The sequence below is a fragment of the Symphodus melops genome, assembly GCF_947650265.1.
Source record: "Symphodus melops genome assembly, chromosome: 8".
NCBI classification, from domain to species: domain Eukaryota; kingdom Metazoa; phylum Chordata; class Actinopteri; order Labriformes; family Labridae; genus Symphodus; species Symphodus melops.
In genome coordinates, this window is record NC_136698.1 from 24058763 (window position 1) to 24085847 (window position 27085).

Here is a 27085-nt window from a genome sequence, read left to right on the forward strand (position 1 = left end):
CCAGGTAATCCTTGAGGGTTAAATCTGTGCTAAACTCACCAGTGAAAAAGACCCAGCGCCTTCTTATTTGTACAGATACAGAGCGCACACTTAGATTCAGGGGGAGATGTCCTAAATCTCAGCTTGATTTCCTATGTTAACCGTGGCTTAGCTTTTGGCTGGGGCTGGATGCAGGAGAGCCTGTTGAGAGTTAGTGGAGTAGTTGTAAATATGTGGTAACACTTTCAGTGGTAATCCTCCTGCACAAAGAATTGCCAGAGATTATGGACCGGTTGTCTGACAGAGAGAATCCTCCGGCACAATCAAATTCCTATGGCTGCTGAGATTTGTACAGGGCACAATGCTGTGCTGCTCGGCTCGCCAGTAATGTGAGGGCGAGCTGTTCCCTCGATGGAGAGTTGAGACACAAATATAGCATGAAGTGCATGTAAACACATGGTGGATGAAAATATTGTTGGAGAGAGGAGGGTTTTTTTTAAATTATTATTATTCCAAGGAAGATGGCAGCTGCTGTCCACTGGAGTGCACTTCACCAAGACCGTTTGACCTGCGCCCGTCCTCTCTGTTGATCCCCACCGACCCTCAGCGCTGACCCGAGCAGCAAAGACGTGAGAACTGCAGCCTCCACCTTGGAGCGCTACACAATCGCCCTAGCTGACACATTTTGAGTGGGGTTTAAGGAAGTGAAGTGAAGAGAGAGAGTGAGGGAGCGAGAAACCCCGCCGCAGCCCCGCAGCCCCGAGGATGAATAGAAGATAGAAGCCGTTTCATTTGAAAAAATCGGCCTCTGCACTTGGCTGAACCTACAATAAAAGTTGATAATTGAGGAGTGAAAGAGTGGGATCAATATGACTGTGAAAAAATGGAGGCTTGGGCTTATGTTTAATGCAGTTTAACTGATATTTAATATTTTCTGCTTTCTCTCTCTTCTTCTCCTTTTGTCCACATTAAAATACTTCAAAAAGAATTCTAATAAAGTGGAAATTAAAAGGAGCGTAGATTGGGGTTGGAAAGAGAGGCCTCTAATCCCGCTATCTCTTAATAATTCAAAGTCTCTTTTATTTTCTGAATAAAAAGCGGAATTAATCTGGCACTGTGAAGCTGTCCTCTCTTCTCACTGTTTAAATAAATCCCCGTTCGTACATTAGACGCGAGGAGGCCGGCTCTGGCTCCTCGCCAAGCTCTGTGTCAATTCCCTCCTGCCTCCTTCCCTTTCTCTCCCAGCCCCTCTTTATTCCCTTTCTTTTGCTTTCTGCCAGGGAGGGACCTATGAGAGAAGCCATGCCACCAGAGAGCTGCTATCTCCAGAACCTGCTCAGCACACAGGCCTATCACAGGCAGCTAAGACCACTTAGCTCAGGCCGCCAAAAGGCACCCTTATGAAACTTTACCCAGATATTAGGGCACTGTGAAGCCAAATGATATATTACAAAGGCATTGTGTAAAGGGGGTGACCATTTATAGTATTTATATAAGGCTGCCCAGCTGTCAGGAGAGTTACTATTTTAGCCTTTAGCAGAAATAGAAAGGTGGGAATTTGATTTGTTGGCCAAGTAACTGACTTTTTACTGTGCTGATATAAAACATGGAAGCACAGTATTCTCTAATAATGAATTATATCAGAAAGAGTTTTGTTTCATTTAAGATTAGCCAGTGTTTCTGTACAAGAGACAATTCCACTCCACAAATGGACGGCTAAGTCGTACAGCTTTTCACAAGACAAAAGACAAGCCTTTGAAAAGTGACACCATGAAATAAAAGGAGCTTAGGCTCCGGGAGTTATACTGAGTAGACAGAGCAGACATATAGTAGCAGGCCTGAGCTGGAGCACTGCAGGCCTGCAGGCTTCTTGATTAGCTCTGCCCTCTCTATCTGTGCTCAGACTGCCCGTCTTCAGAAACCTCTCAGCAGCAGGTCTCCCCCTCCGTGTCCGTGGACTCCGTCTCCCCTGGTGTTGCTTTGGGGCAGGAAGCAGCTACAGCCGCCACGCTGTTGCCCTCCGCATCCCAAAGATGCATCTGCAGAGATGAACGCGGAGGCTGTCCTTGCTCTGATAGACGCCTTTTGTAGCAATCTAAGATCCTCAGCTCGATCCTGGATCAGCCTTCCCCGCTCTCTCCTCTGTGGTTGGAGATTTATGGCATCTGTTCTTCTGCGTATACGCTGCAGCTCAAACTGCCCACACTTTGCAATTGTGACGATACTTTCCCCCGAGATTCGCACTGAAAGACAAACAATGGCTTCTTCGTATTTTCTTCTCCCACCATTCATTTAGCCTGATGCAGAGTTTGAAAAGCACACCAGTGTCATTGCCTTGGTTGTTGGTGGTTTAACAATATGCTGGAAAATATCAGTATCTTCTCCTCAAGGTGAAGCCTTGGACTTGTGCTCCCTATAACCAACACACACATCTCATTTTATGTGCTGAAAACACCTTGATTTTGTGAGGCTGTTTGAAATGAGATTGACATACCCGGTCGAGGGCCATGTCTTTCTAAAACCCAGAATGATTCTTTTTTTTTTCCCACTGCTATATTGCTCCTCACAGAAATCTCTACTTTATATGTTATCAAATGATACAAAAAAATATCAAGAGAAGTAGGAAATAGAGGAGGCCCGGAGGAGAAGCGTAAAGGTGTGTCTTAAGTTCCCTGAAGGCAACAAAAAGTCATTTTCTCTGAGGTGTGCACTATTTTTATTTATATACCTCCTCGCTCTGTTTCATCATACATACTGTTTGTGGGGCTATCATTATACCAGACAGAAAGGTGGGGGGGAAAAACCATTTGCATTAGCATCACTGTCTGACTCCAGGCACTAAGCAATGATACTTTATTCCATACCATTCAGAGGGCCATTATCACTCTCCCCCCTCTGTCCCCTCTTCCAGCAGGGAGCTCACACACACACACATACACACGCAATTACACGTCGCACCGCACACACTATTCCCATCCAGCGCTATCGTGGATAGCATCTCGTGCAACACTGGCACAGAGGTACAGGACGGGTGAGGGAAGTGGAGGGGAGGGACATTTCCGGAGGGGGGTCCTGGCATGTAATTGTCCTGGTGAGCACTCAATAGCACCTTAAACCAAGCAGGCAATCTACAAAGCTGTGCAGTGAAGGAGGGAAAGGCCCCGTGGCTATGGGGACCCTAATAGGAACTTCTTTCTCACAGAGATAAATGGAGAAAGTTCCTTTTATTTATCGGTAGCTGCTGTTTGGGACTGGGGCTATCAAAGCGCAGCAGTGCTATTTATCCCTCCAAAAAGGATTCGTCCGACACAGGGCTGAGGGCGAAAGAGGGAAAGAGAAGGCTAAGGAGGGGGGCGACCACTGGAAATTGGCAGAAACAGAAGGTCAAACTGTTTATCTTTTTATTCCCATGTCTCTCCCTCTCCTTCATTCTTCCACAACTGTCCTCTCTCTCAGTTTACCTGTTGTAGAGAGATACACAGCCGCAGTACTAAAACGCTTTTGGAAGTTGTTACTGAAGGAAAAGCTGGCGGATTTATGTGCACAGATATTCAGTGGAAGATCAAACCAGCAGGTTTTAACTAACACAATACAGTTAAGAATAGTGAATAATTAGTTTTCTTAGATATTCAAATTTGTTAGTTGGTAAAAGGTATTCTTAATTAACACACATTTAAAATTCTCCCATCCATGTCAGGCTGTGCTTTAACAACAAATTCCACATGCTAACATATACATCATCTTATCAAACAAAGACACCACGGAGAGAAACAAGCTGTCAACGTGGCTTCCTCTCATTCATTAAAACAACAGTGAGTGAAATGTCACATACACAAGTGTTTGCCCTCCTCTGTGTCCTGACGCATCACACGGAGAACAGCTCCTCTGAGATAAAGCTTTCATTTTGTCGTGGATGACTGAGCATTGTTTAACAAGCAGCTCTCTGTCTACATGTCGGCAGGCATCACCCTGCATACAAACTCTGCAGGGGGCAGGAGACGCGAGAAGGAGCAAAGGGGTTCAAGTTATGGATTGAAGTTGGGGTTTTTTTTCCAGATTTCTTAATAATGTGTGATGTAAGTTGTTTTGTTAAAACTGCACTGTCGAAGCATAATGTGATACCATCATGAACTGCATCTAAACAGGATTTCTTCTATTCTTAGACATGAATTTACATTTATTAATTTAGATTGGTAGATTTGATCATTAACATGTTAGAATTTTTTTAATTTTTTTTTTTACAATACTACCATGTTATGTTAGTGCTGGGTTTTTTTGCAGAGACAGAACATGGGATTGAGTCTGACACCTGGGAGAGAGAGAGAGAGAGAGAGAAATAGAGAGATAGAGAGAGAGAGAGAGAGAGAGAGAGAGAGAGTGAGTGGGGAACGACATGTGAGAGAGCAGCCACAAGTTGTATTCGAACGTTGTCTGCGGAGGACTATGGATTCCGTACATAAGGTAAGCGCACTAACCACTATGGCACCTGCACCCCAGTTTGTGATTTTACAAAAAGAGCATCAAAGAGCAAACAGTTAGCAAATAACAGACATGTTTCTCTGGGATTCATGGGCTCCATACTATATTTGCTGTTCTAGTTATATTTTCCATGTTTACTGACACTAAACATGTTTCTTTTCGCGAACATCTTCACAATATACTGTACATTAAACTAAGGCTATAATAACGTAACATCTTTTTAACAATATAATGTTTCCTCAAAGAGAAATAAACGTCCACTAAAGCTGTCTTAAGTCTCGGTGATTAAAATGTACATTATTGACAGTTTCTATCAATATTTCTGAACATGACCCTTGGGGTCTCTTACCTATACCGGTATAAAGGTTTACTTTGGTATACTTCAGCAAATATTCCTGAAGCAGTATTAAATCAATGTATGCAAAAATGTGTTTACATTCAGAAATCGTGCGGCTGTCAATAAATGTTTTCATGGCAGCATGGACACAGTTTATAACTGATCACATCACTGCGTCCAGCCCATCCGGTCGTTTTCATTCTGTAGTCTGAAAGCCTCCTGAAACTTAACCTGCAACTGTTCAGGTATTCTGTATCTGAACCTGCGCTAAAGCAGGAAATGGTGCGCCGTCTAGGCCACTAAACTATATGTATTAACTGTAAAACTATTCTCTGAGCATTAGGGCTGCGTCAACCAAAGTCAGTGTGATATGATTTGAATTATCTGAAAGAGCCTATAACTTAGTGTCCCTTTGGTTAAATCTGCCTGTCAGTACATGTCCTTATTTAATATACAATCATGAGAAAGTTTACAGTATATACTAATAAAAGCTAAACTTTATGATACATTTTAGTTGAACTTGACATGTCAAACCTAAAAATATTACCTTTCAGTAAGAACGCGTCTCGTTTCTGCCTATGAAGCGTGGAAGTGACCTTATGACCATAATAGATCATTTAACCAATCATGAATTAATGCAATCACTTCCTGGCTCGCTGACATCAGTCTCAGCTGCTACAGAAGGTGTCCTGGCAGAAGCTACTCAGTGGACACTGTCTTTGAAGCAGAGCGCGGTTGAGAAGGTGAAGGAGGACTGGGCAAACGGCACACTGGTGATGAATGACTTCACTGATCCATTACTGTCTATTTTAGTCCTGTAATCCAAGTGGGAATGCCCACATCAAAGGCTGGCTGCTTCCTAAGAGGAATTCCCCTCATACTTGGACATGCAAATGAGCAGGGCCTCCTCCAGGCCCCCACACCTGATTGAGGCGTGCAACGCCATTGCCAACGCTGTGCCATGGGAATTACATACCAAGGGATGGCATCCAATTGGACCAAACTCTCCCTAAGCAATTTGCTTTGGCTTTATTCACTGGCATAGTCAGGCATGGCAGCACTTCCTTTATTTCACGGCCATGCGGCAAGATTTCTGGCTGGACCTCGCTTGGAAGCCATATTATGGCTGAGAAAGGAGGAAAGGAGGGATTTGGTTTTTACAAAAGAATAGAGCATGGATCTGTGTCAGAGTCTCTGCTCATTGAGGTCTTGGGGATGTTTTCACTTGTTGCCTAAGCTTACGATGAGATGTTCATGATTCTCTCCCTGATCCTATTTAAACAAAAACGATTGTTGCTCCTCGGGGTTAACGCTGCCAAACAAGTTTCCACTTCCAGGGACAAAAGAAAACATGCATGTTACAATTTAAATCTACTTCTACAATGCTCATTCAACGGTTTGATTCAGTTCTTGAGGTACAGAACAAGTGTACAAAATGCGATCCATTTGAGCTTCAACCCTAATTGACCCTTCACTAAACCCTTCAAAGCAGCGTTTGTCGACTCGGAGCATCAACAAGAAGAACTAGATAGATAGATTTACTGTATTGATCCCAAAATGGGAAATTGTGGCGTTACAGCAGCAGGTTGGATCGTTGCAACTAGGAACAACAGATATGTTTTATTAATTGAACTACAAAAAGAATCAAATAGTTTAAAGAATTCAAATATTGTTAATATTTGCTTTTACTTTAGCTCTAATCTTTAGCATGTTTAGCTAGGTAGCTTAGGTTAGCTTCCAACATGAACATTGTGAAGAGTTAAATTCATTATTGAAAATGAAAGCCTTGTTTTTTAATCACACATTGGGATGTTGTATGTTTCGTCATTTTGGAAATCATGTCGACCCCAGGAAGAATAGCTGCTGTTATGTAAAGGTAACGCTGATTTCAATAAACAAACGTTCATTTTGTAAGTGTGTTTCTGCTGATTAATGTTCCTTTGAGTCATCTTTATTGATCGTTAGCTGAATGAAAATGTTTGTCTTCTGTTAGGGACACATAGCTTTAGCCCCAGTCTTACAATGAAGGACACATGAAGGAGGTCCAAGAAAAGTGGAAAAACAGTCATTTCAGACGGTGGTAATAAATGTGAAGTTTGCTTTCGTGAACATCTATGTGATAGCATTGATTTGTTCTTTACAAAAGGGGAAACCTTCCAAGTTATCTTTAAAAACTGTATATATATAAAGCTTTATTGCAGACGCAGGTCCATATCATACATATAATATATCGTATAGTAGAGTGGAAGAATGATTAGCTTTAGAGACAAACTGTAACTAACGCCTCAGGGTTTATTTCGACCCACATCCAATAAATCCACTACATGTCAGACAGTATTCCAAGAAAAAATTATTATAAATGATTTTTGAATATATAAAAAATGTCTTATAGCTTCTCTAACTTTAAGCAAGTTTCCCCGTCCCAACAAGAGAAGGTGTCTGTATAATATTTCTGCTACACTCCAGACAAGACTTAGTCCAAGAAGAAGAAGGTCACCCCGCTCCCAGAACACCTCAGCCAGAGAAATGTCGAGGGGACCAGAGAAGAATAAAAGATATTTCAGTGAGCAGGCGAAGGGAATTTATGTACATGTAGATGAGAAAGAAGAAAACGGGTCAGTGGCTGCTATGGACCATCTTTTTTGGAGCAGAAGCCAGGCTGAGGGAACGGGAGCACACGGTTCATTTCTTCTCAGCCGAGCTCTCAGCAGGCAGAACACACGGCCGCTCTCACTGTGACTACAGCTAAAGACCCATGATCTTTCTTTACATCAGGGTCAACACGTGGGGTTTTCTCTTCTTGCAGATAATGAGATAGAAAATGAGCAAATGCCACAACCCCTTTCCTTGAAGAGCTCTGATAGCTGTGCCTCTAACACCTCTGTGAGTTCACATGTTAGCCGGGTTCTGCCTGCACGCCCCCACCATAATTAATTTGTCTTAATTGCCCTGCTGCTCTGGTCGCTGTCCCAACATTCCCTCTCCTCTCTCTGCAGATTTAACGTTTTAAAAATCTTTGAGGATAAGTCGGCAGGGGGACAGGAAGAACAGCGAGCCTATTGTGTGCCGAACAAAGTCGACAAAACAACCACAACATGGGCTTTTGTGTAGTGATCACAGGAATAATGTTTATTACTCTAAGACAAGAGACGGACGTAGAATTAATACTAAACTATTACAATAATTCATGTGTGAAAAGCAGTCCTCTTTCAAATAATAATTGAAATCTTTGATGTGACTTTTCCGTTTTATTGGGATGCTTTTTAATTCATTTTGGTCCTTGTGAAAATGTTATTTCACTTTGTATGAAAAGTTGCAGCTTTTGATTTTTACTATGTGTGACAAACTCCTGCACTTAGAATATAATATAATATAATATAAGAGTGTTGTCTTGGTCCTTATATATTAGGTACATAACATCTTATGCATGTTGGAAATGTGCACACCATGAGCTCAGGATTTGTTGTCATTTCAGATTTTTTACGAGAAACTCTTCAGAGAATTTAGAGATTTACATTTTTTGTGTAAAGGCAGGGTAGGTCATTTTAAAAAAACTAGCATGGTTTTGAAATTTGCATTCTCTCCTTTCTCTATATTCACCCACCTCTAATTACCCATGAATTAATTACTGTCAGGACCTGAAGTCAATTTCAACCAAAATCTTCAAAAGTGTATCTGGAGAAAATTACCTATACTTTTGAAGATTTTGGTTGAAATTGACTTCAGGTTGTGACTGTAATTAATTCATGTATTATGTATTATATGTATTGTATGTATTATGTATTATATATATGCTCTGAAAAAAATCCATCATCTGTAGCAGTTATTATTATGAGTTTATCAAAACATTTAAGAAGCTAAATACAAACTGAGAACAGACGTGAGGGAGATGTTTGACACAGACTTGAGAACTGAATTGAAGTTGTCCTCTTTGATTTTTTTTCGATTTTGATCTAACATCCATTCCTTGTTCCTCGCCCTTTTTCCTGTTCAGAAAAATTCAGTTCAGAAAAATGTAGTTGTTTAATTTAGTTGTCTATTGAAACTTGACAATGCTGGATGTATTAAAGCAAAGGTTTCACAGTGTTAGGTCTAGAATACAGGAAAAAAAACTTTAGGCTGCTACACAGACAAAAATCATTGAACTGCTTTTATATTGAAGAAATCCCTGATTGGTTTTTCTCTGGCAAGTGTTTGAGCTTAAAGGAGCTTTTAAATGCAGTATTTTCTTTCACTTCTTTGTGGCGGAGCAAATAAAAAAAACTTTGAACTGGGGGTGTCAGAATGCCTCTTGAGTTAAGTGGGAAATAATAATGTAAATTGAAAATCTTTTTTTTTGTTTTTTTTTCCCATTATGATCCAACCTCCACACCTTGTTGTTCCGCAGAATGCTCTTCTTTTCCCTCCTCCATCAGAACTCAACACCCAGAAAGCTCTGTCTGGCAGATTTGTGCCTTTCTTGTGCTCCTTTCTTCGAGCAGAGAATGTGTCTGAAAGGCAGGGCAGGCTTCCTCGCTGCCCCGGGACCAGTCCAAATTGTAATCCTATTCCTCTGTTTATCAAAAAGAGGGAGAGAGCAGAGAGAGGGAGGCATTGAGCTGACAGCTTGATTGTGATGCTCCTGTCTGATAACTCAGCTAACCTTATCCATCTATTTCACCTCAACCTTGCAGCCATGTCCCCAACCCCCTTCCACCTGCTTCATCCTCTGCCCTGTGAGAGTCTCTCCCCCCCGCCCCCCCCACACACACACACTTAAACACACACAGCCTTACCTTAAACACTCTCTCTCTCTCTCTCTCTCTCTATCTCTGGTCCCGTAATACACACACAAATAATCACTGCACACCTCTGACCCCTTTATCGAGTGTCGGTGTTAATCCTCATCTCTCTGCTCAATGCAGAGCACAATCACAGAGACCCGCAGGACCTGCAGTTAGCGCTGTGGTTAAGTAGCCCACGGTATAGAAGTGTGTGATAAAGGTGGCACAAAGGGTCAGTAGCTGCTAGGAGCAGAGGCCTGAGCCGGTGACTGGCCATGGCCTTGAGACGGGACATAAAGGCGGGGCACAGGGGACGAGCAGGGCGATAGAAGGATTGAAGAGGAAGTGATGGACAAAGAGAAGATGTGCACGGCAAAGGTTAGGCTAATAACAGACTGAGATTAAAGCGTAGCACGTATGTTCACAAAATGCTATCTTGAGTATTTCATGTTTTTAATCAAACTGAATGCACGAGAGCGAAGAGTTTCAAAGTCACACACTTTGATTCCTTCCATTTAGTCACATTTAAGCCATGTTTTCTGCATCACTGTTTTCATGTTTGGGCTAGTTGGCATTAAAATATGCTGCATTAAATATTAGCAGTTTATGTTTACAATACAACAAATAATCTGTGGATGTCCGTACACAAAGCTACTGTGAGTCCTTACTTACCTGGTTATGAAACACATACTCCTTTATGACACTTCAAACCATCAGTGAGAAGATGGAATATTTAGATAATTATTCAATGTTCTCGTCACTTCATAGTGGGGTAGGTGTCAAGAGAATTTGATGAACTACACACTGACAAAACAGCATTTTTGAAAGATTTTCATGCTGAAGAATCATTGTTGGTTGCTTTGTCCACAGTAGTCACCAAAACAGAGAAAACCTCAAAGATCGTCATAGGAGGCTAAAAAACTCAATTTAGGAAATAGCAACATCTTTCACCAGACTATGGCATCACCAACTTAGCATGTAGCAGCTCCTGTTAGCAACAACTCACTGGACGTAATGTTTGGAGGATCACATCACATCACATCAGTAAAGATTTAATAGTGGTAATTTGACATAAGTTTAGTGGTGCAAAGAAATGATAAGCAGTTCCACATCATATTTGCTTCTGAAATCTTAAAACGGTCATCATTCTGGACTTGTGCCACTCCATGATTTCAAAGTTAACAATTTTTACAATGGATGTTTTAATAATAGTGTACAAAGAAGGTAAAAATATATATGATGTCTCATTGAATTTAGATTTGACTCGGTTAGGACTTTGAGAAAGAGAGACAATTTGATGCCATTAGTAGCATTACCACATTACGTCTGGGTTTTTTCTTCTAAAGTTTTAAATTATCAGTGGATCATTTTGTTATAAAATCAATCTTAAAACTGTGGTGGTTTAAAAGTTAGAAAATTCAACACATACAAACAGCATAAATCCAGTTTATCCTGTAAATGAGTCCTGACTCTCTAATGAGTGAGAAGCTCGAGCCTGCTGTCTGTGTTGTTGTTGTGAGAGCTGTGTTTACATGGACGGGACAGCCAACTCCTACCCTATCTATAAAAGCTGTTTTGGTCAAGGACCAGTGACAAGAACAACATACTCACTGCTTATTTATTAAGAGATTTTTTTTCCCCCCCGAAAGCTGTAACTACAAGCTTTTACAAAAACAGACTTCCCGTGAGAAAACTCTTCATTAAAGGGGAAAAGTGTCCCACACAGTGAAAACTCACATGTACATTATTCAATCTGGCGGCTGCCACATGTCAGCTAAAATAACGGATGTTTTGTAATTAATATGGTCTAATTACTGTATAATGAAAAATGGCACTCTTCCCTTTGAATGAAAGCTTCTAGAGGATTTTCCCTTTGATGGACTGTGGAGTGTTGATAAGTAACATATTTAAATTGAAACCATTTGCAGGTTTTATGTTAACATCCAGCGACTGTGACTCAGCAAATCAATCAAGTGTGGCGCAGGTAGATTTAATGATACTCTCCTGTGTTCACAAAACATTCATCTTCCCTGTTCATTCCTCTGAAGTCCGCTCAGACCATCGTCCTTGGGACACCCATATGACACACGGCGACATGCAGCCAGAGACAAGGGCAGACCCACATATACAAAAAACACACACACACACACACACACACACACACACACACACACACAGAGACAGACTCACACACACTAGACTGCGTCACTGTCAGAGATAAATGATGCCTGACACTGTGGCCTGGAGAAATGGGCTGACGGAGCAGCGGTGAGATGAAGATACTTCTCACAAAGGTTCCCTGAGCCAAACAAGTAGAGTCCCTGGGAAACCTGGACGCTGACTCCTGTAGCTGGAGGGCCAGGTGTCACTCAAAACATCCTCCAAACAACCACTTTGAAAGCTGACGAACTTTATCAGCCAGACACAAACTTGTAGATTGACAACTTAATGGCGGGAAGTGTTCAGTCTGGATCAGGAGTTCTAATGGAGACATGAAAAAACCCGGCCGCCTTTACTCACAAACAAATCAGAAATGGTGCATTTATTCCACATCAATGGACTAATTATCACATGTCTGATATTCATGAATATATATTTTTTAATTTAATTATCAGAGCCAATGCTTGCCTTTGATTCTTCTGTCGACAAAGACTGATGCAAGTTCAACGCGATACAGAGGACTTTTAATGTGGAGTCTGTCTTTTGTGTGGAGAAACAAAAGACGCTGTAGCTCAGGGGCTTCTCCGTGTTTCAGGAGCATCGATACACAGACGGGAAGAGAAGACTATACAGAGACCTATCCCCTTTAGGAGGATCGGATCAGTCAGTCAGAGGGCCCCTCTGAGGGTCCCCGGGTCAAGGGCCACGCCAGTCAAACAAGACACAACAGAAGCCCCTGTCTCTACGTGCAAGGGATTGTGCAAAAATGCATGCAGAAGAACTGTTAAAAGCTGCCTTGTTTGAGCTTTATCACACATTGAAACGAGGCACAATGACAAGAAGAAAGAAATAAAAGAAAAGAATACAATCTCTATAAAACCGCTCCAAGTGCTTCCGTCTAAAAATATCTGCAGAGGGAGGATAGAAAAAAAGGAAAGTGTGAAAGGGAGAAAAAGGAAACAGGCCTTTTACAACTTTAAAGAGAAAGAGGCTGTGGAGTGAACGGGAGAAAATATTTACTCAGGGAATTAGTTCAGGATCATTGTGTGCGTGCAGGGCTTTAGTTCCCTGGCTCCATTTCAAGGCCCAAGTGGCTCAACTGGAGCTCCCTCCAGGGCAGGCCTAATTATCACAGGGCTAGGGCCATTAAAATGCTTAACTAACCTCGTTTCTCCAAAACGCACAGATTAACGCCAGCCTCCAGCAAAGTGTCGGGAATAACCCTGCTGCCTAATACCCTCTTTGATTTTTTTTTTTCTCTAGTGTGGAGAGGCGAGGCAGAGGACTGGTGTGGTAATAGTTATGGATGGATAAGAATGCTGAAAGTTACGGTCACATCAACCCATCCTTTCAATGTAAATGCTGCAAAGTTGCAGGAGGCATATGAGGAAGGACAGGTAGTGCTGGAAAGTAGAGCGTGTATGCCGGCTCTCAGTATGTGTGAATTTTAGTCAAATGCACCACAATTCATGCTTTTAAATGATTCAAGGACAGCGTGTCTGGCTGCTCAATATCAAGGAATAGAAAAGAAGAAAATATGAAACATGTTGGCCACTGTTACAGAATCCTGATGGCGTCATTCTCAGCCGTTTAAACGTCTGTTTGATCGTTCTGTTGTCTTAACACAGTTTAATTGGTTGTAGGAATACATGAAGAGCAATTCACACGTTTAGTTATAAAAACAGCTCATAGAATCAAACCTGCATAGCCAGAAAATCCACTCCAACACCTTCGCTTGTCACAGCAGGTAAACCACAGGTGTAATTAATCGCCTTTCCGATGACGCCAATCAGTTATAAGTGCAGCATTAACACAGCCCAGTGAGTCAACATGGACAAAGGGAGGGACACATGACAGAGTGGAAAGTAATGATGTAACATAATAAGGGTACAAGTCATTTAGTGCATGAACTAATGCATGGCTCAGGATAATTTAATGAATTAATTAACACTCACAAATGATCCAGTGACTATGAGTTAATGTGATTCGTCCAAAGGTCATAGATCATCAGTTAAAGAAACGACAGTTACCTCCTTCGTTACAGAGCACGTTCAAGTAAGATAGATTCCAGTTACTACGGATGTAAAGATTAATTGTGATTAATCTAATCAATTTATTAATTTAAAGGTGTCAAGATTCACTTCAGTTCTCTGAACAATGAGTTGCAATAAACGGTGAGCGTCAGCAGCTGTCGAGCAGAGGCCGTTAGCTGCTGCCGAGGAGGATTTTGAAATTGAGGACCCACCACCGTCTTTTAAAATCGGAGGTGTGGAAGCATTTTGGCTTTCCCAAGACAGAAAATAAGTGCTACAAAAGTAGCACAACCAACATGATGCAGCGTTTCATCGACACGTCACACCTCAATGAGAAGCTCTATTCCTCTGAGAGGAAAACATGAACAGGCCAAAACACACTGACAAGCGGGTTAATGTCCCTTAAATAAATCTATTTCAGTCATCATTTATCTGTCACGATGCGATTCTCTCATTTGTGAGAGAATCGCATCGTGAGTTTAGTGAATCGTTACATCCTGACCAGTTACATAATACGATGTACTTTAACTTAGATAACATATAGTATGCAAATAAGAGGTTATGTTTTATTCTAAGTGGCTGTCAGATAAGATTTGTAATACACTGATTTATCTTCATAATTATATGCATATGTTGCAGAGTCCCAGCTAACTTCATGGGAATCAAAGGAGGTGGTAACCTTGGGTTAATATTCCTCGAGAGATGATCTGTTCACTGTGAACAAAATAAAATAAAGTCCAGTGTTCCCTGATATTGAGCTTTAACAGACACTGGAGTACAATATCAATCGACAGTGTAGCTTGTGTTATTGTGCACATGGAAATGGTGGAAGGAATACTTATCTCTCTAACAAAAGTAAGCGTCTAAGACTTACACAAATTAATATGTTGTTAAAAACAGTCAAATGTATGAATTTTAATCTTTAGCTGATGTTCAACCTAATAGTTTCACATTCACATGATGGAGGTTCAGCTTGAGTCACAGTTAGTGAGTTTGCAGTCTTTCTAACTTACTGTTTGTAGTATTACTTACATTTTGCAGTATTCCTTGGTTCATAAAGCAGTATCCATTACACGGCTTTGGTTGGCCTGCCATGTGAAGAAATGAGAGGCACGGACCGGTCTCAACTCCAAGCTCCAAGAAAAGAGAAACTATGAACAAACAAAGAAAGAAAAGATTTACATCTACAGGTCAGGTTTTATTGCCGAGTATATTTACATATAAGAGTAATTTGTCTTGGTGTTTCGGTGCGAAAGAAGAAAAAAAGGATGAAATAACAAGTACTTAAATAAAATAAAATATGAGAAGCAATTCATTACATATAAACTAGAATTTAAAAAATCTAAAAAAATAATAAAAAACACAAAATGTACAAAGGGTGCAGGTAAAGGTAAACAAAGAAACACTGTTCCAGTTTTTGTTCCAAAACACGTTTGTTATTACCACTTTAAAAAAACAAACTGAAGATAGATATTTTCTGGAAAACTACAACTTTATTCACATCCAAATACATGTAAAGCAACAAAAGTTAAAGTAGTCATCGTCAGAACGGACAATTTCAGGATATCAGGTTTTAAAAGGTTGGATATGATAATTGATTTAAAGAGAAGATTTAACTCATTGTAGACAGTCAGGACTCAGAGAGACATTCACAGAGGATAGACTTGATTTCTTCTGTCTTCATGTGTAGTCTTCCTTTAAAGCTTCTGTGAGGAACTTTCAGGGTGGTGGAAACTCACTGTAAATATCTGCTGTGAAAAAAAGGCTGTTTTTTTCAGCACGCTCTAAACATGCATTAAAAATACTTGTTTGGAAATAATTCATATAATATTACTAAAGGCAACGTACTCATGTTACATTGTGCTTGTTGTCTTGGATGAATGAATAAAAAGTTCACAGACACAGGCACAGACAGTTACGCTGCAGTCATCGGGGCCCAAGACTTTCCCAAAAACTGATGTGATACAGTAAATGTTAGTACTCAGTATTTCTAATCAGCAAACAATGTTTGAGATCAACGACTGTATTGAACAGGAATCAAGGTCATTTGTATGCAGTGCACTGTATAATGAATATAATTAATCTTGGCAATAAGACCCCACGCCTATACAGATGCCGATCATGTTTTAGAGCTGCTCTAAATGAATTTGTTGTGCTACCCACTTTGTCTTTCAGGCATTGAGCGCACATGAATGAAATGTCTGATAGCAGGATCACGCTCTTTGTTCAAGATAACACGAGGATGCATTGGTTCATTTAAACAACTGTCTAAAAATCACAGCAATGCAGCACGATTATTTTCAAAAAGCATTTTTTAAATAAGCAGGGGTTCCTTGATCTGAAGGAAATCAAATTATAAGTCAAATGTAATCTGTAAAGCTGGAACGATGTGGTTTATCCTCACATCCTGATTCAAGCACAGCATGCTTGTTAAGTGTTAACCCAGGGCTCTATTTTCTACCACCATATCATTTCAGCTATGTTCTGCATGCATGTGCATATATTCTCATGTATTGCTTTAATGAACATATACAGTATGATCAATCATATGTGGACATTAATTTAGTCTCAAGTTTTCTTCATGCAGCTATCGGAGGGATCAGTTCATCTCAATACTCAGATATATTTTTGAATCTTTCATCTGTCATTATCTCTCATTATTCGTCATTCTAACAGAGTATTATTTGTGTAAAAAGTCTCTTCAATACAAAGACAGGTGGCAACTCCCTTCAGGGACACGTCACCAGCATGGCAATTGTGATGCATTGAGAAAACATTGCTAATGTAATTGTGAAGCAGCTGCTAACTGGAAGGAAGTAAACTGGGATTCACTTTTGATTTTATCCAAACCAAGCAGTGTGACAAAGCCTTGTGTCACTGAGATGAGTGTGAGCAGAGACATCAGAGATTTAGGCTACGTACTGTATAGCTTACCTTTATGTAAAAAAAAAAAAAAGATAGTCGCCTATTAGAGTTCTCATGATACCAGAAGAGATCCAATCTGATGTAATTTCTTGTTTTAAATGACCAGAAGGTGCAAGAAAACTCTTGAACACTGTCCACACAAAACACATGTGTTGGAAACATGTGTGTACACAGCAGCTATAGACTAAAATATGACTGAGGATCTGTAGGTTTTTTTTCAGCTTCAGTAGTTTTCAATACCATTGACAAAGATTGTTTTAGTTTTTATTTGATGTGGTAGTGATGTATTAAAATGTTGACAACCGTAGTGACTGAATAGAAGGGGACATTAAGAAATATGTTTGGGTTTTTCTTCTTTTCACCTTTCTGGTTTCTGCATCTTAAATGATTAAATGTTTCAATAGCCTATTGCTGTAAAAACAAAACTCCATAGTCTGTTCAAGAACAACAGAGAGTTGGTTTGAACAGGAGGCTAATTTTCTTAATGCAGCTTTTTTCAAATGTATTGTAGGAAATATTTGTCTCTCTGCATCTGCAAAACAGTCTTCAAAAAATGTTTGGGGGCAATGTACAGTATGGAGGTTGTTACTTTCCAAGTGACTGACCCAGGATTGTGTATGACCTTTGGCACCTTTCCCACAAGTCAGTCCCCACTATCTGTCTGACTCTTTCCACTGTCCTATCTCTGCAATGAAGGCACGAAAACCAGAAAAGAAATATCAATATCAGGGAGCAGCAGTAGCTCAGTCTGTAGGGATTTGGCTTGGAAAACCAGAGAGTCATCGGTTCAAGTCCCGGCACGGACCAAGTCAGGAAATTGGTCCGGTGTGGCAGTGTTTCCCTTACCTCTTCTTCAGATTGACCATTCTGTTAAGTTTATGAGCTCATCCTTCGGTTTCTTTAAAACGTGTAAATTGAAATCTTTCTTCAGTTCAGTTTTTATTACCCCACCACTGAATATTGTGAAATCAGTGTTTGTTTCATTATCAGCCTTTTTTGGGTCGAGTCATTCAGTGTAAAGTCCGTCTTTGATTGATGTACTGTAGTCATTGTTAATGTCTTACAAATCTTTGTGCCTGTGTCTAAAATAACAGTATACTGACACTGAGGCCTGGCTTCAAAGAAAATACGACTCCGTTTGCTTGAATTAAAGAGGCACAAGCATGGCTAATTATTGTAGTTTTTCCAAAAAATAATCCTTTTAGTAATTTTTCCCTGGAAAATGGGAGAAAAATGTGCGAACAAATAAACAAATAGAGAGTGATTTGAATGCAGTGTCAGGGGAGATGTAGTGCAAAGGCGCGATAATAGCTAAGCTAGCTTATAACATCTTTGTTTTCACTGAGCACTGTGCAGCCGTCTCAGGGGCCACAAGAGGATTTTTGGCAAAGCTGTTCTTCTCAAGGTCCACACTTTGCAAACACTCAAGGAGGCTTGTGTGTGTGCTATCAGTGAATCAGGATCCACTTACACTCTCACAGTAACCGAGGTGGAGAAGGCTACTCACATTCAATGACTTTCCCCATGGACACATGCTAACACTTGGGGAAGGGCTGTATGAAAAACAATGAAGTCAAATAGTAGTCTTTTTAGGGAGATTAGTTCCACATTTTCGGCTGTTGAATGGTGTGCTGCATCCTGGATATTATTCTGCTCCACAAGCAAACAGCACTCACCGCTAAGACACTGAGAATTTATTGTGAAGTCTTACATCCACAGTGAATTTATTGTTGTCTCTTTCTGCCTCTGTTTTGACACAAATAAATGACTTTGGGACCTTGAAGGTTTAATTTGAAATAGCACATGTCTTGCAGTCGAGACGGAGGAGTGAAACAATCGCTTTTCAGCCCGGTAAGCAGACATGGTGGAGGAGAAGTCAGGACTAATATTTATCTCCCCGCCCCCGGAGATGTGCGACGCTCATCCAATTCATCCACGTCTCCATCAGAGAGGAATGAAAGCTTGGCCACAGAAAACAGTTTCATTACAGCAACATGGATCATTCATCTTGTTGAGTTTGCTTGATCGCATGTCATCGATTACAGGAGTTTCCTGAAACAGAGGAACAGCAGGGTTCAGGTCTCATGTAGGAAGGTCCAACACAACAACTTGTCATCCAAACTGTGGAGGGGACAGATGAGATGCTCTGCCATGTTCACATTCGGGCCGTGAGAAAAATATTGATTCCCAGGATATGACTTTCAGGATATGACAATGCAGTGATGCAGTATTGCATTTCAAAAACTTTAATACATGAAAAGAAGGATTTCAAGACAACACCTAAATGTAGTGTGTCATGTGTAGGCACATATTTGCACTTCAGTATATGTAGGGAAGTTTTGTTACGCAACACAGAGCAGTTATCAGTAAACTTGATTGAAGTGCTGCTGAATCCTGTTGCTCCTACGAGATGAAATCCGTTCATGTGCTTGTTTACACCAGGGTTGTAGAGCAAGGAGAGCAGGCTTGTGCTGCGCCTGAATCACAGGCCAAAATGTTATTTTCATTAAACCAACTCGTAAGTCTTGTGCCGACCAGCCAGGGTGAGGACATTTAAGCCGTTAAGAAGATATTTAGGAGACTAAACAGCTCCTATAGCTTGAAACTTGCTCTTCTAAATTAAAGTCACACATGTTTTTAAACAACAACAAATAATATTAACAACATTAACAGACTATCAATTATTGAATGTCACTAACAGCAGGCGTTTCATGAGCTCCATGTCAGAAATGTTGCTAAAACAATGAATGAGTACTTTCTGGATTCCTTACTAATGAACGACACTATAAAATAAAAAATCTCATTCAAATTTTCCAAAATCAATGGTTTAAGTATTAAACATGTGTTTAAATACATTTCTGGGGTCTTGTGGCGCCCCATGTAAAAAGATCATAGTCCTAATACATTTCCTGTCTCTTTTCAGCTCTCTTATCCAATCATAGCAAGAATGCCCCAAAATGATCTTTAAATAAAACCCAAAGCATTTGTATCTTGAGTTTTGAGCTGGGATTCAGAGCACAATAATATTGATATGTGAACATTCTCAGTTTAATTGAATATATTGACATTGGCTATAAATAACCATTTCAGCTGATAATAGACCAATATGATGAAATGTTAGTTTGAAGCACTGATATTGGGATTCTTAAATGATTTAATGCCATAAAGCACGTACTCTGATACAGTTGTCAGTATGCACCTTTACATTGAAATTAATATTTGGCACACATAATATATCACAGAGTTAAAGTTGTTTTAATTAATCTGCCAGTGAAAGGCTTCCATTTAAGGAACACTGTATCTTATGACTCTGTCTTTGGGTGATTTATTTAATTCTGTATCTATTTGTTTTGGGGGTTTTTTGACAGAGACAGTGTACAGCCACTGAGCTGTACCACAGTTAGCTAGAAGCTAATCTCCATCTGTAGTGCATTTAGGTCAGGAGACAACGTCTCTGTGAAGGTCATCACAACATGTTAATCCTACTACTTGAGAGGCTTGATGGTCGCTGCAACTTGTTGGGAAAATATCTGTGAACATAGAGGGATCAGCGTCAGTATTTGACAAAATGAGGTGGACAGTATTGGCACTAGGTCTGGGTATTTCCCACAACCTAACGATACAATACATATCACGATACAGAGGCCACGATACGTATCACGATGCACATCACGATAAGTATCACGATACGCCTTAGTTTTGGATCATGACCACGTCCTACAAAGAATTCCCTTGAGCAGCAGTTTTTTGTTGTTTTTTTAGAATAACAGCAGATACATAGATTATGTGTAATAATCTGGTTTCACTTGACTGTGAGAAGAATCTCTTTTTGAGTTACATCTGTAAGTTACTGAAGCAGTGTAGATCCTGTACTGAATGAACGAGTGGCGTTACACTGTTTAACTCACTAATCACCTGTCTGAAGCTTTCCTTATCAAATACACTCTACGTTCACAATTTTCTTTATAAAATACAGCAGTGAAGAGCTTCTGTTATCTTCTGAGCTCGTTTACACATTGAGTGACCATGAAAGCGTCATTCGCTGCTGACACAGACGGCACACACTGACGCTCTGTAGCGAGCCTCGCGGTTGTTGCTAACTTCTGGTCACATGTTCATGGACATTGATTGTGTAGTTGCTGTTTTTGTGAAACTTGAATGACTCATGTCCAACTCCAGACTGTCTGGTGTTTGTAAAAATAAAAAATATTTCCTTAACCTTGTTTCCAGTTCAGCTCATTGAGTTTCTCATCTTCTCCCGTGCTTGTTTGTTTTGATTTGGAACTTGCCATGAATCATGTGCTTTCGTGTCTACTGCCCCCGACTGACTTTAATGGGAACTGCGTCTTTCAAAACGGCATTCACAGCTCCGTAGCTGTATCGATACTGTAAAATCTGCATCGATACATGTATTGTCAAGGTGCACGTGAAGATACATTGCCATATTGATTTTTTGAGCACAGGCCTAATTGCACATGGTACAGTGTATTCCTACTGTAAGTGACAGAATATGAATGGACAATTTCTGTTTGTTTTCCTTTGTAGAAATCTTTATAAGCAATAATCAAATACTGATATGACATTTGTTTTTTTAACACTGAAAAGCAGAACACATATTTGTGAAAAGGCCTCGCTTCGTGTTGCTAACTTTCCCATTAGAGCGCTCTGTGAAAGTGAAAAGCTCAGCTGTCCATCTCAGCCTCATCAGTATTCTGCCCATGAAACGATTTAAACCTCATCCCCCATCCATCTATCTAGCAAAAGATATGAGATAACTTTTTTTTTCTTCTCAACAGATGATATTAAGTGCCTCCTATTATCTCAGTAGGTCTGTATCATATTAGAATCTGCAATCGCAGGTCAGAAAGTATACGCCGCTCTTGTCTCGGCCGGTGCGGCTGAATTACTTTCCTGCACACAATGGCTGAAAGGGTCGAGGCTTTGTCATTTAAACTGCATAAAGAGGCAAGAAATTGATTTTTATTGTAGATCTTCATATCTAATAAAGCTCTGAGGATCTCCTTTCTTCATTGTCTGAATGGCCACTGAATGCTTTCAATCTTTTTCTCTGTTTCATGCATAAAAGTGGAAGCTGCAATGATAGGAGAAGAATGAGAGGGAGGGGTGCTGCCATGCAAGAGAAAAGCATCCTTTCTCTTTCTCGGCTCTCCTTGGAAACTAGACCTGAGGAGAACAGCCGAGGTGAAGGAGCTGGGGGTAATTGAAAAGTGAAATGTTTTTTTTCCTTTCCTTTCAGAAAGAGAAAACAAAACTGAGACTCACTTCTACAAGAGAAATACTGTTCAGGAGTATCCACAGTGCTGAAACTCCAACAGATACAGCAATCCTTGCTATGAAATGATGTTTTGATATTTGACTGCTGGTTACATGTCAAATAAATCTGATAGTTAAATGGAGAATATGGTGGATTATGACAAATAAAAGCTTCCTCGAATGTTAAAAAAGAGGACAAATCCATCATTGGCTCATGTTCTTGTTTTTGAACCTTCAGTTATGTACAAATAAGAGGTATTTAAATGTTCATGTTGTTCATAGAGCAGGCCACCAAGACAAAACATCTGCATGTGTGTTTCATGAGTAAATTGGCAAATCTAAGATAAGCCAACTGTCCTGAGGATCCATAACTGTAGAGTGTTGACGTCTTTAGGTATTATCCAACAGAAGGACTTTTCACCACTTTCCTGTAGGAGAGGACTAAACCATTTCCACCTTTACATGTGATAGAAATGTTGGCTATATGGGTAAAACGCTATAAAGCCTAGTTTACACTTCTGCATCACGTCGACGCCGTGCCTTTGGCAAAGGCCCGACGCCGTCGTTAAGCATTCATAGTTCTGTGTCGAGGGAACGCGTTGGTCTGCAATTCACCGCCAAGCCGCTAGGGGGCAGTGGCGACGAAGAGGACGTTTGTGGAGGTTGTCTGTCCGACAGCTAAACCAATCGAGTCTGAAAATGGGCTCGTTAGGTCACTAAGGAACCTTGATGAAAAAATGCACTTTTGCTACTTGCTGTAGCGAAAGTCCTTGCAGTTCGCGTCAACGCGTACTCAGGATTTTTTGGAGGTGCACGTAGGGCCACTGCGTAGGATACGCGTAGGGGTCCATGTTGACCTCATAGCTACGGCTTTGACGCGACGCAGAAGTGTAAATTAGGCTTAAGAGTTGGCTCCTCTTCACATCTGGTTCCCTCGGTAGATTACTGAAATAACATACGACTAACACAAGCTAAAGATAGCTTCTCGATTTGTTGTTCATTATCAAATAGGTCTATGAACACCTGACAGATAAAGTGGTTGCTAAAAAGTCATTCATAGTAACTCCAGATGTTTTCCGTCTGGAGCATTATGAACTTGTCAATCAGGATGCAGAAGTGGAAGTTATCAGCCAAACAGTAGCTTTTAAATTTAGATGCATTAAACCTTCAATAATCGTCCAAATGGCTTTTTGTCAAGACAACAAATGTACTGCTAGGTTCTGGGTTAGTGCACTAATGAACACATTCATTCACAGACGAGGTGGGAGCCAAGTCAGTAATGAACATGTAGGCTTCATGTGAAGTGCGAAGACAAAGCACCACACTCAGATGTGCTTAAACATGTAATAAAAAGGTTAAAGGTGTGGAGGAAGTCACAATGTTTGGATAACAGCTGTATAATTAACTTGCATTTACAAAGAGAGAGAGAGAGAGAGAGAGAGAGAGAGAGAGAGAGAGAGTAAAACTTGTGCTTGAATAAAACTGCATCAGGTGAATGAAAAGACACAAAGGAAATAACAGCCACAACTGTTTATTTAGGTTTGTTGCCAGTATTAAATGAATCACAAACCGTTGTGATATTGACTCATCTGTTTTTTCTTGTAATTTAAGAATAAAAAGGCCAATTTCTCTGATTTCACCTGTGAATATTATTTGTTTAATGCACTTCTGTAAGCCAGGAATCTCAAACTCTTCTGAGAACATAAACACGATACACGAGTTGATCATCCTGGCTGTTGGGAACAACATCCGCATTTAATAAATTAATGACAAACTAAAGAAAGTCAATGATCTGCATCTCTTTTGGTGAACGTGTCATCAGAACTGACTGCTATTATTTCAGATCAATGATGATGATTATCAAGAAAGAAGTCATGGAATCATCTGTACAGACGGACTGTATGACAACTAATGAGACATGTTTTATCAAAGCTTAATGGTCAGTGCATAGAAGCAGCTCCAGACCCAGAGTATCCCCTGCACAGTGTATTTATCCTCAATAGAAGTTGATAAATACAATATGATGGTGAGAGTGCAGCCGTTTAGTACAACACTGTTTGTATTACATACATGAATTGCATGAAATCAAGGCAGAGGAGTACTCACGAAAGGATTAGCATTAACAGCACAAAGAATGTTTTTCATGTCTGACTTGACTCAACAAATCTGAAAGTTAGGAAACAAAAACTTCCCCCTGTTGTTGGAGTGATAAAGCAGATTAACCTGCCTTTGGTGTAACATTGCAGAGTGTCATCTGCATTGAGCCAAAGAAAAAAAATACACCAAAGAAAATCACTGCTGGGGTTTGTTGACGTGAGTTTCTATCTTACATGACCTGTCAAATTAATGACTCTGCCTGCACGAGATATAAAAGGTCGAATGCTCTGATCTGAATGTGATTTGAATGAAAAATGAAAGCAGCACAAGCCCCCCGTTTATTTCAGGGAATAATAAATCATCCCCTGCTCGCTTGTTTAAACTAAATGTGATGCTAATACACACCTCACCTTCCTCACAGCGCTGCACACTCCTCCCTCATTTTTCTCATTTTAGGTGATCACAAATATGTAAACAAAATTTGTTTTCATGCATTTGAATATGTTTAATTATCTCACAGTAATCCAGCCGCACTTGTAAAGACTTTTCAGACAAGATTAGGAATTTCAAAGTGACAACCATGATAGATGGGAGCATTCTGTAAGTCGCAGATTAAAGGTCACAGCGATGAACTGAAGAACTCACAAGGCAGCGTTTAAGTTGAAGCAGATGCAATCAAAGCGGCGCGGCAAACAGACAAACGCCTCAAACAGGCAGAATGATTATGGAAATCTGCGCGCAACCAAACATATGGCGGCGCCTAATGCCATATAACACTAGGGGCTGGGTTTAATCAAACTTCACCAATTAAAAACACAAATGATATGCAAACATCTGAAAGTCTGAAGAGAAAATGAGTAGGATTGTTATTAATGATAGGGAATGGATCTATCTGCACTCATTCTCCACTGCTCTCCTTTCTGCTGATAACACCGATCAGCACCACCGAAGAGTTCAACAAGAGACGCTGAGAATAAACACAGAGGGGAAAAACGGTCCCATACAGGTTACACAGGGAATTTACAACACCACACATTTGTGTTGCAAACAGTGATGAAAGATATTCTATTGGTTAAGATTTGATGGAAAGTTGGATCACCAACCGGACAGAAGGGCCAGGAGTCAATCAAAATAAAGGGTCACATGTTATTTGAGTAAGGGCCTGTTTCAACATTGGTACCACTACAGTACAATATCCAGATGGGTCCTTCTAATCTTAAACTACAAACCATAAATACTAAGGTGAGTTCAAATACCCCTTCAACATCCACTGTGTTTCTCGACACCTGCAGTCATGCTCCACAGGGTTTCCATTAACTATGGGAACAATGACACGTGGTTACAAACAGGTCAACTCTGGGTCATCAGCCGTAGGTTCATAAAGTAAGCCTTTGCATAGATAAAGTTTTAGTTTCTAGTGCTGTAAACTGACACATACTTACCTGGACCAAGGTAAGATTTTTCTACATATTCTGTAGGATGCAACTAACACTTATTTTATGATAATACTCCAGACTATCTACAATATTATTACTAAAAGTGAAAAAGAGTGAAAATATCAATTCATGATAAGCTGAGGGTTATTAAATCACGATAACATGACAGCTCAAACAGACGGTCATTACACCAGTCAGATGAAACATTCTAAATATATTAGCTGTTTCACGAGATTAAAAGGCAGAAGTCCTTAGAGAAAGATAAATAAAGATAATAAAAAAAAGTTATGTTTTTACATTGAAAAGAGGCAACCCATGACTTTTTAATGAATTTTTTTAAGTGATATTAATTAAAAACTACATCTCTAAATCAAAGTGACTCACCGAAAAAATCTAGCTGCTGGGGGCTAAAAAAAAAACAAGAATTCACCCCTGAAAAGTTTAATAGGGTCTTTTGAAGATGCTTGAAAAAGTTGATTCTGTTCTGTGTGTTTTATCCGCAGGGTTGCATTCATGAATCATATTTATCTGGTACCATATCGACAATTTGTTGTTAGTGTATTACCATCCCTGAACATATGTCAAAAGCAATCATGATCTAAGACTGGGAATATGTTCTGTGTATCATGACCTTGAGGGCACCAATTGCGATTCAAATATTCATACGCTGATTTGCACACCAGGCCACCGAGGGGGCTGCTTCAAAACATAGCACCACATTGTGGTTGGAGGAGGAGGTGTTCTTACTGCCGGCAGCAGCTCAAACCCCAAAGCTAATGACATCAAATGACACCAAATCAATCTGGAATAAAAACACAAAATGCTTTAATATTACACCACACTATATATATGTCAATATTCTGGCGTCCACGTGATGAAATGTTATGTTCGTTTTAGAGTTTGAAAGGGAAAGAAAACTTGTTAAGTGAAGTTTGAATGGTACTTTTTGTGTGTGGATATCTACCTGTTTATGCTATACCTTATTTTTCTCCCTCCATAAATGTGCAATATTCCAAAACACATTTAAACAGGAGTCAATATTGCTACTTTTAAAGAGAAAGTGTTGGCCAGGCCAGAGAGTGTCAGCACCGAGTCATGGCGGTTTGTGAAGAATTTGGCTGCCATAATGACATGCGACTTGATTCAGGTGTCTGCCTCCATATCTGCACTGATGTCAGTATTGCTCCAGCAACCCGCACACACACACACACACACACACACACACACACACACACACACACACACACACACACACACACACACACACACACACACACACACACACACACACACACACACACACACACACACACACACACACACACACACACACACACACACACAGTATCGAGCTCAATCATCCCTCCCTGAACACACAGTGTTGTTATTCCATCAGCTGGTACAGTGTGTTCACAACCAAATCCATTTAAAATTCCTGCAATACTATAACAGTATATAGCTGCACAGTATATAGCATTGGAGTTACTTTATGGTCACACGGGTTAAGTGAATGGAGGAATATTTGGCTGTAGAAATGCATTACCTCTTGATCTAATCTCTGACCATATGTTTGCAGCTTTTTTTTACACAAACATGAATCTA

General features: G+C 40.2%; 1 long non-coding RNA gene across 3 annotated transcripts in view; it reads right to left on the bottom strand.

The window, feature by feature from the left end:
- Positions 1 to 27085, bottom strand: part of LOC306827839 — a 160178-nt gene that overhangs the window by 55637 nt on the left and 77456 nt on the right. For 2 of the 3 annotated variants that reach the window (XR_013779676.1, XR_013779677.1), the window contains exon 4: positions 14784 to 14902. This is a non-coding gene — a long non-coding RNA (uncharacterized lncRNA). Of the gene's footprint in view, positions 1 to 8685; positions 9348 to 14783; positions 14903 to 27085 lie in introns of those variants that run through there. The other variant, XR_013779678.1, reaches the window with a different exon arrangement.